The 14790-nt window shown below is 35.6% G+C and overlaps 5 non-coding genes across 5 annotated transcripts; all 5 read right to left on the bottom strand.

Moving 5' to 3' along the window:
• Positions 1 to 1394: 1394 nt before the first annotated feature.
• On the bottom strand, positions 1395 to 1467 carry TRNAC-ACA (transfer RNA cysteine (anticodon ACA)). The gene has a single exon. It is a non-coding gene; the product is annotated as a tRNA-Cys (tRNA).
• Positions 1468 to 2553: 1086 nt separating this feature from the next.
• Positions 2554 to 2626, bottom strand: TRNAH-AUG (transfer RNA histidin (anticodon AUG)). Its single transcript has one exon. It is a non-coding gene; the product is annotated as a tRNA-His (tRNA).
• Positions 2627 to 7741: 5115 nt separating this feature from the next.
• On the bottom strand, positions 7742 to 7814 carry TRNAC-ACA (transfer RNA cysteine (anticodon ACA)). Its single transcript has one exon. It is a non-coding gene; the product is annotated as a tRNA-Cys (tRNA).
• Positions 7815 to 12354: 4540 nt separating this feature from the next.
• On the bottom strand, positions 12355 to 12427 carry TRNAR-ACG (transfer RNA arginine (anticodon ACG)). The gene has a single exon. It is a non-coding gene; the product is annotated as a tRNA-Arg (tRNA).
• A 506-nt stretch (positions 12428 to 12933) lies between these two features.
• On the bottom strand, positions 12934 to 13006 carry TRNAR-ACG (transfer RNA arginine (anticodon ACG)). Its single transcript has one exon. It is a non-coding gene; the product is annotated as a tRNA-Arg (tRNA).
• Between the last annotated feature and the right edge of the window lie 1784 nt (positions 13007 to 14790).

The raw sequence follows: 14790 nt of genomic DNA, 5'->3' as shown, positions 1-14790 counted from the left end.
TTATTCACAATTAAATTATTCAAAGCATGTTAAGATAGCTTTATAATAAGCATTAAACACAAATAGTGCAAGCACCTTCAAAGAATCTGCTTACTTTCTGAAATTTTCTTAAGATTCAGTATTGTGAAAAAATGGATGATTGTGAAACAAAATCAAAATGCTGTGACCCGTTTTCGAAATGGGGTTGCTGCGGCAACAACGCAGAGTACTAACCACTATACGATCACGGCAATTTAAGCGAGCCAGGTAGGAGTCGAACCTACAAACTTATGATCTATAGTCAGACACATTATCCATTGCGCCACTGGCCCAGGTGCCCTGTAGTAATTGAAGTTTCTTTCCTGTTTTTGAGCCTGTTTTAAAGTTTTATGGTTATTGAAGAATATACAGAATCACATTTTGGAAATTGACTGTACACTATCTGCAGGGATTGTTTCCCAAAAACGTTTTAGGTACAATAATCCTTGTGACTGCTAAAAGATCTTTAAAAAATGTGATGAACTTACTCTGACAGAGCCCAAACATTCTTCTTTCCTGAATTCTAGAATTTATGTCAAATTCCCAGTCCTTTAGTACAATAATTCACAATTAAATTATTCAAAGCATGTTAAGATAGCTTTATAATAAGCATTAAACACAAATAGTGCAAGCACCTTCAAAGAATCTGCTTACTTTCTGAAATTTTCTTAAGATTCAGTATTGTGAAAAAATGGATGATTGTGAAACAAAATCAAAATGCTGTGACCCGTTTTCGAAATGGGGTTGCTGCGGCAACAACGCAGAGTACTAACCACTATACGATCACGGCAATTTAAGCAAGCCAGGTAGGAGTCGAACCTACAAACTCATGATCCATAGTCAAACACATTATCCATTGCGCCACTGGCCCAGGTGCCCTGTAGTAATTGAAGTTTCTTTCCTGTTTTTGAGCCTGTTTTAAAGTTTTATGGTTATTGAAGAATACACAGAATCACATTTTGGAAATTGACTGTACACTATCTGCAGGGATTGATTCCCAAAAACGTTTTAGGTACAATAATCCTTGTGACTGCTAAAAGATCTTTCAAAAATGTAATGAACTTACTCAGACAGAGCACAAACATTCTTCTTTCCTGAATTCCAGAATTTATGTCAAATTCCCAATCCTTTAGTAAAATAATTCACAATGAAATTATTCAAAGCATGTTAAGATAGCTTTATAATAAGCATTAAACACAAATAGTGCAAGCACCTTCAAAGAATCTGCTTACTTTCTGAAATTTTCTTAAGATTCAGTATTGTGAAAAAATGGATGATTGAGAAACAAAATCAAAATGTCATGACCTGTTTCTGAACCGGGGTTGCTGCGGCCACAGCGCAGAGTACTTACCACTATGCAATCAAGGCAATATAAGCGAGCCAGGTAGGAGTCGAACCTACAATCTTCTGATCTGTAGTCAGACGCGTTATCCATTGCGCCACTGGCACACGTGTTTTGTAGTAATTGAAGTGTCTTTCCTGTTTTTGAGCCTATTTTCAGAGTTTTATGGTTATTGAAGTATATACAGAATCACATTTTGGAAATTGACTGTAGACTATCTGCAGGGATTGTTTCCCAAAAACGTTTTAGGTAAAATAATAATTGTGACTGCTAAAAGATATTTCAAAAATGTGATGAACTTACTCAGAAGGAAGCCCAAACATTCTTCTTTCCTGAATTCTAGAATTTATGTCAAATTCCCAGTACTTTAGTACAATAATTCACAATTTAATTATTCAAAGCATGTTAAGATAGCTTTACAATAAGCATTAAACACAAATAGTGCAAGCACCTTCAAAGAATCTGCTTACTTTCTGAAATTTTCTTAAGATTCAGTATTGTGAAAAAATGGATGATTGTGAAAACAAAATCAAAGTGCCGTGACCCGGATTCGAGCCGGGGTTGCTGCGGCCACAACGCAGAGTACTAACCACTATACGATCACGGCAATTTAAGCGAGCCAGGTAGGAGTCGAACCTACAATCTACAGATCCATAGTCAGACACGTTATCCATTGCCCACTGTCCCGGGTGTCTTGTAGCAATTGAAGTGTCTTTCCTGTTTTTGAGCCTGTTTTCAGAATTTTATGGTTATTGAAGTATATACAGAATCACATTTTGGTAATTGACTGTACACTATCTGCAGGGATTGTTTCCCAAAAACGTTTTAGGTAAAATAATCCTTGTGACTGCTAAAAGATCTTTAAAAAATGTGATGAACTTACTCAGACAGAGCCCAAACATTCTTCTTTCCTGAATTCCAGAATTTATGTCAAATTCCCAGTCCTTTAGTACAATAATTCACATTTATATTATTCAAAGCATGTTAAGATAGCTTTATAATAAGCATTAAACACAAATAGTGCAAGCACCTTCAAAGAATCTGCTTACTTTCTGAAATTTTCTTAAGATTCAGTATTGTGAAAAAATGGATGATTGTGAAACAAAATCAAAATGCTGTGACCCATTTTCGAAATGGGGTTGCTGCAGGCACAACGCAGAGTACTAACTACTATACAATCACGGCAATTTAAGCGAGCCAGGTAGGAGTCGAACCTACAATCTTCTGATCCATAGTCAGACGCATTATCCATTGCACCACTGGCCCACGTGTTTTGTAGTAATTGAAGTGTCTTTCCTGTTTTTGAGCCTTTTTTCAGAGTTTTATGGTTATTGAAGTATATACAGAATCACATTTTGGAAATTGACTGTACACTATCTGCAGGGATTGCTTCCCAAAAACGTTTTAGGTAAAATAATCCTTGTGACTGCTAAAAGATCATTAAAAAATGTGATGAACTTACTCAGACAGAGCCCAAACATTCTTCTTTCCTGAATTCCAGAATTTATGTCAAATTCCCAGTCCTTTAGTACAATAATTCACAATTAAATTATTCAAAGCATGTTAAGATAGCTTTATAATAAGCATTAAACACAAATAGTGCAAGCACCTTCAAAGAATCTGCTTACTTTCTGAAATTTTCTTAAGATTCAGTATTGTGAAAAAATGGATGATTGTGTAACAAAATCAAAATGCTGTGATCCGTTTTCGAAATGGGATTGCTGCAGCCACAACACAGAGTACTAACTACTATACAATCACGGCAATTTAAGCGAGCCAGGTAGGAGTCGAACCTACAATCTTCTGATCTATAGTCAGACGTGTTATCTATTGCCCACTGTCCCAGGTGTCTTGTAGCAATTGAAGAGTCTTTCCTGTTTTTGAGCCTGTTTTAAAGTTTTATTGGTTTTGAAGTATATACAGAATCACATTTTGGAAATTGACTGTACACTATCTGCAGGGATTGTTTCCCAAAAACGTTTTAGGTACAATAATCCTTGTGACTGCTAAAAGATCTTTAAAAAATGTAATGAACTTACTCAGACAGAGCCCAAACATTCTTCTTTCCTGAAATCTAGAATTTATGTCAAATTCCTAGTCCTTTAGTAAAATAATTCATAATTAAATTATTCAAAGCATGTTAAGATAGCTTTATAATAAGCATTAAACTCAAATAGTGCAAGCACCTTCAAAGAATGTGCTTACTTTCTGAAATTTTCTTAAGATTCAGTATTGTGAAAAAAAGGATGATTGAGAAACAAAATCAAAATGCCGTGACCCGGATTCGAACCGGGGTTGCTGCGGCCACAACGCAGAGTACTAACCTCTATACGATCATGACAATTTAAGTGAGCTAGGTAGGAGTCGAACCTACAATCTTCTGATCTATAGTCAGACGTGTTATCCATTGCCCACTGTCCCAGGTGTCTTGTAGCAATTGAAGAGTCTTTCCTGTTTTTGAGCCTGTTTTAAAGTTTTATGGTTATTGAAGTATATACAGAATCACATTTTGGAAATTGACTGTACACTATCTGCAGGGATTGTTTCCCAAAAATGTTTTAGGTACAATAATCCTTGTGACTGCTGAAAGATCTTTCAAAAATGTAATGAACTTACTCAGACAGAGCCCAAACATTCTTCTTTCCTGAATAATAGAATTTATGTCAAATTCCTAGTCCTTTAGTAAAATTATTCACAATTAAATTATTCAAAGCATGTTAAGATAGCTTTATAATAAGCATTAAACACAAATAGTGCAAGCACCTTCAAAGAATCTGCTTACTTTCTGAAATTTTCTTAAGATTCAGTATTGTGAAAAAATGGATGATTGAGAAACAAAATAAAAATGCCGTGACCCGGAGTTGCTGCGGCCACAACGCAGAGTACTAACCACTATATGATCACGGCAATTTAAGTGAGCCAGGTAGGAATAGAACCTACAATCTACAGATCCATAGTCAGTCACGTTATCCATTGCCAACTGTCCCGTGTGTCTTATAGTAATTGAAGTGTCTTTCCTGTTTTTGAGCCTGTTTTCAGAATTTTAGGGTTATTGAAGTATATACAGAATCACATTTTGGAAATTGACTGTACACTATCTGCAGGGATTGTTTCCCAAAAACGTTTTAGGTAAAATAATCCTTGTGACTGCTAAATGATCTTTAAAAAATGTGATGAACTTACTCTGACAGAGCCCAAACATTCTTCTTTCCTGAAATCTAGAATTTATGTCAAATTCCTAGTCCTTTAGTAAAATAATTCATAATTAAATTATTCAAAGCATGTTAAGATAGCTTTATAATAAGCATTAAACTCAAATAGTGCAAGCACCTTCAAAGAATGTGCTTACTTTCTGAAATTTTCTTAAGATTCAGTATTGTGAAAAAAAGGATGATTGAGAAACAAAATCAAAATGCCGTGACCCGGATTCGAACCGGGGTTGCTGCGGCCACAACGCAGAGTACTAACCTCTATACGATCATGACAATTTAAGTGAGCTAGGTAGGAGTCGAACCTACAATCTTCTGATCTATAGTCAGACGTGTTATCCATTGCCCACTGTCCCAGGTGTCTTGTAGCAATTGAAGAGTCTTTCCTGTTTTAGAGCCTGTTTTAAAGTTTTATGGTTATTGAAGTATATACAGAATCACATTTTGGAAATTGACTGTACACTATCTGCAGGGATTGTTTCCCAAAAATGTTTTAGGTACAATAATCCTTGTGACTGCTAAATGATCTTTAAAAAATGTGATGAACTTACTCTGACAGAGCCCAAACATTCTTCTTTCCTGAAATCTAGAATTTATGTCAAATTCCTAGTCCTTTAGTAAAATAATTCATAATTAAATTATTCAAAGCATGTTAAGATAGCTTTATAATAAGCATTAAACTCAAATAGTGCAAGCACCTTCAAAGAATGTGCTTACTTTCTGAAATTTTCTTAAGATTCAGTATTGTGAAAAAAAGGATGATTGAGAAACAAAATCAAAATGCCGTGACCCGGATTCGAACCGGGGTTGCTGCGGCCACAACGCAGAGTACTAACCTCTATACGATCATGACAATTTAAGTGAGCTAGGTAGGAGTCGAACCTACAATCTTCTGATCTATAGTCAGACGTGTTATCCATTGCCCACTGTCCCAGGTGTCTTGTAGCAATTGAAGAGTCTTTCCTGTTTTAGAGCCTGTTTTAAAGTTTTATGGTTATTGAAGTATATACAGAATCACATTTTGGAAATTGACTGTACACTATCTGCAGGGATTGTTTCCCAAAAATGTTTTAGGTACAATAATCCTTGTGACTGCTGAAAGATCTTTCAAAAATGTAATGAACTTACTCAGACAGAGCCCAAACATTCTTCTTTCCTGAATAATAGAATTTATGTCAAATTCCTAGTCCTTTAGTAAAATTATTCACAATTAAATTATTCAAAGCATGTTAAGATAGCTTTATAATAAGCATTAAACACAAATAGTGCAAGCACCTTCAAAGAATCTGCTTACTTTCTGAAATTTTCTTAAGATTCAGTATTGTGAAAAAATGGATGATTGAGAAACAAAATCAAAATGCCGTGACCCGGATTCGAACCGGGGTTGCTGCGGCCACAACGGAGAGTACTAACCACTATATGATCACGGCAATTTAAGTGAGCCAGGTAGGAATAGAACCTACAATCTACAGATCCATAGTCAGACACGTTATCCATTGCCCACTGTCCCGTGTGTCTTGTAGTAATTGAAGTGTCTTTCCTGTTTTTGAGCCTGTTTTCAGAATTATAGGGTTATTGAAGTATATACAGAATCACATTTTGGAAATTGACTGTACACTATCTGCAGGGATTGTTTCCCAAAAACGTTTTAGGTAAAATAATCCTTGTGACTGCTAAATGATCTTTAAAAAATGTGATGAACTTACTCTGACAGAGCCCAAACATTCTTCTTTTCTGAATTCTAGAATTTATGTCAATTTCCAAGTACTTTAGTACAATAATTCACAATTAAATAATTCAAAGCATGTTAAGATAGCTTTATAATAAGCATTAAACACAAATAGTGCAAGCACCTTCAAAGAATCTGCTTACTTTCTGAAATTTTCTTAAGATTCAGTATTGTGAAAAAATGGATGATTGTGAAACAAAATCAAAATGCTGTGACCCGTTTTCGAAATGGGGTTGCTGCGGCAACAACGCAGAGTACTAACCACTATACGATCACGGCAATTTAAGCGAGCCAGGTAGGAGTCGAACCTACAAACTTATGATCCATAGTCAGACACATTATCCATTGCGCCACTGGCCCAGGTGCCCTGTAGTAATTGAAGTTTCTTTCCTGTTTTTGAGCCTGTTTTAAAGTTTTATGGTTATTGAAGAATATACAGAATCACATTTTGGAAATTGACTGTACACTATCTGCAGGGATTGTTTCCCAAAAACGTTTTAGGTACAATAATCCTTGTGACTGCTAAAAGATCTTTAAAAAATGTGATGAACTTACTCTGACAGAGCCCAAACATTCTTCTTTCCTGAATTCTAGAATTTATGTCAAATTCCCAGTCCTTTAGTACAATAATTCACAATTAAATTATTCAAAGCATGTTAAGATAGCTTTATAATAAGCATTAAACACAAATAGTGCAAGCACCTTCAAAGAATCTGCTTACTTTCTGAAATTTTCTTAAGATTCAGTATTGTGAAAAAATGGATGATTGTGAAACAAAATCAAAATGCTGTGACCCGTTTTCGAAATGGGGTTGCTGCGGCAACAACGCAGAGTACTAACCACTATACGATCACGGCAATTTAAGCGAGCCAGGTAGGAGTCGAACCTACAAACTTATGATCCATAGTCAGACACATTATCCATTGCGCCACTGGCCCAGGTGCCCTGTAGTAATTGAAGTTTCTTTCCTGTTTTTGAGCCTGTTTTAAAGTTTTATGGTTATTGAAGAATATACAGAATCACATTTTGGAAATTGACTGTACACTATCTGCAGGGATTGATTCCCAAAAACGTTTTAGGTACAATAATCCTTGTGACTGCTAAAAGATCTTTCAAAAATGTAATGAACTTACTCAGACAGAGCACAAACATTCTTCTTTCCTGAATTCCAGAATTTATGTCAAATTCCCAATCCTTTAGTAAAATAATTCACAATGAAATTATTCAAAGCATGTTAAGATAGCTTTATAATAAGCATTAAACACAAATAGTGCAAGCACCTTCAAAGAATCTGCTTACTTTCTGAAATTTTCTTAAGATTCAGTATTGTGAAAAAAAGGATGATTGAGAAACAAAATCAAAATGTCATGACCTGTTTCTGAACCGGGGTTGCTGTGGCCACAGCGCAGAGTACTTACCACTATGCGATCAAGGCAATATAAGCGAGCCAGGTAGGAGTCGAACCTACAATCTTCTGATCTGTAGTCAGACGCGTTATCCATTGCGCCACTGGCACACGTGTTTTGTAGTAATTGAAGTGTCTTTCCTGTTTTTGAGCCTATTTTCAGAGTTTTATGGTTATTGAAGTATATACAGAATCACATTTTGGAAATTGACTGTAGACTATCTGCAGGGATTGTTTCCCAAAAACGTTTTAGGTAAAATAATAATTGTGACTGCTAAAAGATATTTCAAAAATGTGATGAACTTACTCAGAAGGAAGCCCAAACATTCTTCTTTCCTGAATTCTAGAATTTATGTCAAATTCCCAGTACTTTAGTACAATAATTCACAATTTAATTATTCAAAGCATGTTAAGATAGCTTTACAATAAGCATTAAACACAAATAGTGCAAGCACCTTCAAAGAATCTGCTTACTTTCTGAAATTTTCTTAAGATTCAGTATTGTGAAAAAATGGATGATTGTGAAAACAAAATCAAAATGCCGTGACCCGGATTCGAGCCGGGGTTGCTGCGGCCACAACGCAGAGTACTAACCACTATACGATCACGGCAATTTAAGCCAGCCAGGTAGGAGTCGAACCTACAATCTACAGATCCATAGTCAGACACGTTATCCATTGCCCACTGTCCCGGGTGTCTTGTAGCAATTGAAGTGTCTTTCCTGTTTTTGAGCCTGTTTTCAGAATTTTATGGTTATTGAAGTATATACAGAATCACATTTTGGTAATTGACTGTACACTATCTGCAGGGATTGTTTCCCAAAAACGTTTTAGGTAAAATAATCCTTGTGACTGCTAAAAGATCTTTAAAAAATGTGATGAACTTACTCAGACAGAGCCCAAACATTCTTCTTTCCTGAATTCCAGAATTTATGTCAAATTCCCAGTCCTTTAGTACAATAATTCACATTTAAATTATTCAAAGCATGTTAAGATAGCTTTATAATAAGCATTAAACACAAATAGTGCAAGCACCTTCAAAGAATCTGCTTACTTTCTGAAATTTTCTTAAGATTCAGTATTGTGAAAAAATGGATGATTGTGTAACAAAATCAAAATGCTGTGATCCGTTTTCGAAATGGGATTGCTGCAGCCACAACACAGAGTACTAACTACTATACAATCACGGCAATTTAAGCGAGCCAGGTAGGAGTCGAACCTACAATCTTCTGATCTATAGTCAGACGTGTTATCTATTGCCCACTGTCCCAGGTGTCTTGTAGCAATTGAAGAGTCTTTCCTGTTTTTGAGCCTGTTTTAAAGTTTTATTGGTTTTGAAGTATATACAGAATCACATTTTGGAAATTGACTGTACACTATCTGCAGGGATTGTTTCCCAAAAACGTTTTAGGTACAATAATCCTTGTTACTGCTAAAAGATCTTTAAAAAATGTAATGAACTTACTCAGACAGAGCCCAAACATTCTTCTTTCCTGAAATCTAGAATTTATGTCAAATTCCTAGTCCTTTAGTAAAATAAATCATAATTAAATTATTCAAAGCATGTTAAGATAGCTTTATAATAAGCATTAAACTCAAATAGTGCAAGCACCTTCAAAGAATGTGCTTACTTTCTGAAATTTTCTTAAGATTCAGTATTGTGAAAAAAAGGATGATTGAGAAACAAAATCAAAATGCCGTGACCTGGATTCGAACCGGGGTTGCTGCGGCCACAACGCAGAGTACTAACCTCTATACGATCATGACAATTTAAGTGAGCTAGGAAGGAGTCGAACCTACAATCTTCTGATCTATAGTCAGATGTGTTATCCATTGCCCACTGTCCCAGGTGTCTTGTAGCAATTGAAGAGTCTTTCCTGTTTTTGAGCCTGTTTTAAAGTTTTATGGTTATTGAAGTATATACAGAATCACATTTTGGAAATTGACTGTACACTATCTGCAGGGATTGTTTCCCAAAAATGTTTTAGGTACAATAATCCTTGTGACTGCTGAAAGATCTTTCAAAAATGTAATGAACTTACTCAGACAGAGCCCAAACATTCTTCTTTCCTGAATAATAGAATTTATGTCAAATTCCTAGTCCTTTAGTAAAATTATTCACAATTAAATTATTCAAAGCATGTTAAGATAGCTTTATAATAAGCATTAAACACAAATAGTGCAAGCACCTTCAAAGAATCTGCTTACTTTCTGAAATTTTCTTAAGATTCAGTATTGTGAAAAAATGGATGATTGAGAAACAAAATAAAAATGTCGTGACCCGGAGTTTCTGCGGCCACAACGCAGAGTACTAACCACTATATGATCACGGCAATTTAAGTGAGCCAGGTAGGAATAGAACCTACAATCTACAGATCCATAGTCAGTCACGTTATCCATTGCACACTGTCCCGTGTGTCTTATAGTAATTGAAGTGTCTTTCCTGTTTTTGAGCCTGTTTTCAGAATTTTAGGGTTATTGAAGTATATACAGAATCACATTTTGGAAATTGACTGTACACTATCTGCAGGGATTGTTTCCCAAAAACGTTTTAGGTAAAATAATCCTTGTGACTGCTAAATGATCTTTAAAAAATGTGATGAACTTACTCTGACAGAGCCCAAACATTCTTCTTTCCTGAAATCTAGAATTTATGTCAAATTCCTAGTCCTTTAGTAAAATAATTCATAATTAAATTATTCAAAGCATGTTAAGATAGCTTTATAATAAGCATTAAACTCAAATAGTGCAAGCACCTTCAAAGAATGTGCTTACTTTCTGAAATTTTCTTAAGATTCAGTATTGTGAAAAAAAGGATGATTGAGAAACAAAATCAAAATGCCGTGACCCGGATTCAAACCGGGGTTGCTGCGGCCACAACGCAGAGTACTAACCTCTATACGATCATGACAATTTAAGTGAGCTAGGTAGGAGTCGAACCTACAATCTTCTGATCTATAGTCAGACGTGTTATCCATTGCCCACTGTCCCAGGTGTCTTGTAGCAATTGAAGAGTCTTTCCTGTTTTAGAGCCTGTTTTAAAGTTTTATGGTTATTGAAGTATATACAGAATCACATTTTGGAAATTGACTGTACACTATCTGCAGGGATTGTTTCCCAAAAATGTTTTAGGTACAATAATCCTTGTGACTGCTGAAAGATCTTTCAAAAATGTAATGAACTTACTCAGACAGAGCCCAAACATTCTTCTTTCCTGAATAATAGAATTTATGTCAAATTCCTAGTCCTTTAGTAAAATTATTCACAATTAAATTATTCAAAGCATGTTAAGATAGCTTTATAATAAGCATTAAACACAAATAGTGCAAGCACCTTCAAAGAATCTGCTTACTTTCTGAAATTTTCTTAAGATTCAGTATTGTGAAAAAATGGATGATTGAGAAACAAAATCAAAATGCCGTGACCCGGATTCGAACCGGGGTTGCTGCGGCCACAACGCAGAGTACTAACCACTATATGATCACGGCAATTTAAGTGAGCCAGGTAGGAATAGAACCTACAATCTACAGATCCATAGTCAGACACGTTATCCATTGCCCACTGTCCCGTGTGTCTTGTAGTAATTGAAGTGTCTTTCCTGTTTTTGAGCCTGTTTTCAGAATTATAGGGTTATTGAAGTATATACAGAATCACATTTTGGAAATTGACTGTACACTATCTGCAGGGATTGTTTCCCAAAAACGTTTTAGGTAAAATAATCCTTGTGACTGCTAAATGATCTTTAAAAAATGTGATGAACTTACTCTGACAGAGCCCAAACATTCTTCTTTTCTGAATTCTAGAATTTATGTCAATTTCCAAGTACTTTAGTACAATAATTCACAATTAAATAATTCAAAGCATGTTAAGATAGCTTTATAATAAGCATTAAACACAAATAGTGCAAGCACCTTCAAAGAATCTGCTTACTTTCTGAAATTTTCATAAGATTCAGTATTGTGAAAAAATGGATGATTGAGAAACAAAATCAAAATGCCGTGACCCGGATTCGAACCGGGGTTGCAGCGGCCACAACGCAGAGTACTAACCACTATACGATCACGGCAATTTAAGCGAGCCAGGTAGGAGACGAACCTACAATCTACAGATCCATAGTCAGACACATTATCCATTGCCCACTGTCCCGGGTGTCTTGTAGTAATTGAAGTGTCTTTCCTGTTTTTGAGCCTGTTTTCAGAATTTTATGGTTATTGAAGTATATACAGAATCACATTTTGGTAATTGACTGTACACTATCTGCAGGGACTGTTTCCCAAAAACGTTTTAGGTAAAATAATCCTTGTGACTGCTAAAAGATCTTTAAAAAATGTGATGAACTTACTCAGACAGAGCCCAAACATTCTTCTTTCCTGAATTCCAGAATTTATGTCAAATTCCCAGTCCTTTAGTACAATAATTCACAATTAAATTTTTCAAAGCATGTTAAGATAGCTTTATAATAAGCATTAAACACAAATAGTGCAAGCACCTTCAAAGAATCTGCTTACTTTCTGAAATTTTCTTAAGATTCAGTATTGTGAAAAAATGGATGATTGTGAAACAAAATCAAAATGCTGTGACCCGTTTTCGAACCGGGGTTGCTGCGGCCACAACGCAGAGTACTAAACACTATACGATCACTTCAATTTAAGCGAGCCAGGTAGGAGTCGAACCTACAATCTTCTGATTCGTAGTCAGACGCATTATCCATTGCGCCACTGGCCCACGTGTTTTGTAGCAATTGAAGTGTCTTTCCTCTTTTTGAGCCTTTTTTCAGAGTTTTATGGTTATTGAAGTATATACAGAATCACATTTTGGAAATTGACTGTACACTATCTGCAGGGATTGCTTCCCAAAAACGTTTTAGGTAAAATAATCCTTGTGACTGCTAAAAGATCATTAAAAAATTTGATGAACTTACTCAGACAGAGCCCAAACATTCTTCTTTCCTGAATTCCAGAATTTATGTCAAATTCCCAGTCCTTTAGTACAATAATTCACAATTAAATTATTCAAAGCATGTTAAGATAGCTTTATAATAAGCATTAAACACAAATAGTGCAAGCACCTTCAAAGAATCTGCTTACTTTCTGAAATTTTCTTAAGATTCAGTATTGTGAAAAAATGGATGATTGAGAAACAAAATAAAAATGCCGTGACCCGGATTCGAACCAGGGTTGCTGCAGCCACAACGCAGAGTACTAACCACCATACGATCACGGCAATATAAGCGAGCCAGGTAGGAGTCGAACCTACAATCTTCTGATCCGTAGTCAGACGCGTTACCCATTGTGCCACTGGCCCACATGTTTTGTAGTAATTGAAGTGTCTTTCCTGTTTTTGAGCCTATTTTCTGAGTTTTATGGTTATTGAAGTATATACAGAATCACATTTTGGTAATTGACTGTACACTATCTGCAGGGATTGTTTCCCAAAAACGTTTTAGGTAAAATAATCCTTGTGACTGCTAAAAGATCTTTAAAAAATGAGGATGAAATAACTCAGACAGAGCCCAAACATTCTTCTTTCCTGAATTCCAGAATTTATGTCAAATTCCCAGTCCTTTAGTACAATAATTCACAATTAAATTATTCAAAGCATGTTAAGATAGCTTTATAATAAGCATTAAACACAAATAGTGCAAGCACCTTCAAAGAATCTGCTTACTTTCTGAAATTTTCTTAAGATTCAGTATTGTGAAAAAATGGATGATTGTGAAACAAAATCAAAATGCTATGACCCGTTTTCGAACCGGGGTTGCTGCGGCCACAACGCAGAGTACTAACCACTATACGATCACATCAATTTAAGCGAGCCAGGTAGGAGTCGAACCTACAAACTTATGATCCGTAGTCAGACACGTTCTCCATTGCGCCACTGGCCCAGGTTCCCTGTAGTAATTGAAGTGTCTTTCCTGTTTTTGAGCCAGTTTTGGAGTTTTATGGTTATTGAAGTATATACAGAATCACATTTTGGAAATTGACTGTACACTATCTGCAGGGATTGTTTCCCAAAAACGTTTTAGGTAAAATAATCCTTGTGACTGCTAAAAGATATTTAAAAAATGTGATGAACTTTCTCAGACAGAGCCCAAACATTCTTCTTTCCTGAATTCCAGAATTTATGTCAAATTCCCAGTCCTTTAGTACAATAATTCACAATTAAATTATTCAAAGCATGTTAAGATAGCTTTATAATAAGCATTAAACACAAATAGTGCAAGCACCTTCAAAGAATCTGCTTACTTTCTGAAATTTTCTTAAGATTCAGTATTGTGAAAAAATGGATGATTGTGAAACAAAATCAAAATGCTGTGACCCGTTTTCGAAATGGGGTTGCTGCAGCCACAACGCAGAGTACTAACTACTATACAATCATGGTAATTTAAGCGAGCCAGGTAGGAGTCGAACCTACAATCTTCTGATCTATAGTCAGACGCGTTATCCATTGACCAGTGTCCAAGGTGTCTTATAGCAATTGAAGAGTCTTTCCTGTTTTTGAGCCTGTTTTGAAGTTTTATGGTTATTGAAGTATATACAGAATCACATTTTGGAAATTGACTGTACACTATCTGCAGGGATTGTTTCCCAAAAACGTTTTAGGTAAAATAATCCTTGTGACTGCTAAAAGATCTTTAAAAAATGTGATGAACTTACTCTGACAGAGCCCAAACATTCTTCTTTCCTGAATTCTAGAATTTATGTCAAATTCCCAGTCCTTTAGTACAATAATTCACAATTAAATTATTCAAAGCATGTTAAGATAGCTTTATAATAAGAATTAAACACAAATAGTGCAAGCACCTTCAAAGAATCTGCTTACTTTCTGAAATTTTCTTAAGATTCAGTATTGTGAAAAAATGGATGATTGAGAAACAAAATCAAAATGCCGTGACCCGGACTAGAAACCGGGGTTGCTGCGGCCACAACGCAGAGTACTAACCACTATACGATCACTGCAATTTAAGCGAGCCAGGTAGGAGTCGAACCTACAAACTTATGATCCATAGTCAGACACATTATCCATTGCGCCACTGGCCCAGGTGCCCTGTAGTAATTGAAGTTTCTTTCCTGTTTTTGAGCCTGTTT

Source organism: Taudactylus pleione, unplaced genomic scaffold (genome assembly GCF_031769625.1).
Source record: "Taudactylus pleione unplaced genomic scaffold, aTauple2 ptg000551l, whole genome shotgun sequence".
Lineage (NCBI taxonomy): Eukaryota > Metazoa > Chordata > Amphibia > Anura > Myobatrachidae > Taudactylus > Taudactylus pleione.
The sequence above is the reverse complement of the archived record's forward strand: the minus strand, read 5'-3'. Positions and strand labels throughout refer to the sequence as shown.